This window comes from Myotis davidii, unplaced genomic scaffold (assembly GCF_000327345.1).
Source record: "Myotis davidii unplaced genomic scaffold, ASM32734v1 scaffold363, whole genome shotgun sequence".
Taxonomy (NCBI): domain Eukaryota; kingdom Metazoa; phylum Chordata; class Mammalia; order Chiroptera; family Vespertilionidae; genus Myotis; species Myotis davidii.
This window is the reverse complement of record NW_006294069.1, coordinates 1,879,713-1,880,529: the sequence shown is the minus strand read 5'-3', so window position 1 is coordinate 1,880,529 and position 817 is coordinate 1,879,713. Positions and strand designations below refer to the sequence as shown.

At 47.7% G+C, this 817-nt stretch overlaps 1 protein-coding gene across 1 annotated transcript in view; it reads left to right on the top strand.

Annotated features, from left to right (window-relative positions):
- TMIGD1 (transmembrane and immunoglobulin domain containing 1) overlaps window positions 1–817 on the top strand; it is a 10,417-nt gene that overhangs the window by 8,744 nt on the left and 856 nt on the right. The gene's annotated exons all lie outside the window — the stretch shown is intronic.

Here is an 817-nt window from a genome sequence, read left to right as displayed (position 1 = left end):
CTGGTCTCTCCACCATGTAATCTAAAATGGAAGTTGCTTAAGGGAATAAACATCTTTCATAAACTACTAGAAGCCCAGCGTGCGAAATCGCATGAGACCCAGACCCACCAGGCCAAAATCTGGTCTCTCCACCATGTAATCTAAAATGGAAGCTGCTTAAGGGAATAGACATCTTTCATATATTACTAGAGGCTCAGCGCGCGAAATCACGTGAGGTCCAGGCCCGCCGCGCCACAAGACCCATCAACGCACCGCCTGGTGACCGGTCATTTGGTCGTTATGGCGTTACGATCGCTGGCTTTTTATAATGCACCTCCTGGTGACTGGTCATTTGGTCGTTACGGCATTATGGCGTTACGATCGCTGGCTTTATATAGATGAGTACAGATTTACAAAGTATAGAAGTGCATATGGACAAGACCTGAATGAAAATGGCTAGTAGGGGTCCTCAAACTACGGCCCACGGGCCACATGCGGCCCGCCGAAAACATTTATCCGGCCCGCCGGGTGTTTTTGCCGCGGCTGCCTGTCCTGCTTAGCAGCCGACTCGTCCTGGGCCCACAGTGCGCATGTGTGGAATGTCTGAGGGACAGTGAACTGGCCCCCTGTTTAAAAAGTTTGAGGACGTCTGGTATGGTGTTCAGGGTAGAGGAATTAGGGCTGATTTTTCTACCTTTTAAATTTCCTTTTATTGTGGCGATGGCACCTCTGGTACTATAAATCAATGTAGAGAGGAGCATCTGCTCAAGAGTCAGGAATCTACATGAAAAGGGTGACACTTGCTGCTCACCTTTTTTTTTTTTTAAATATTTTTTCT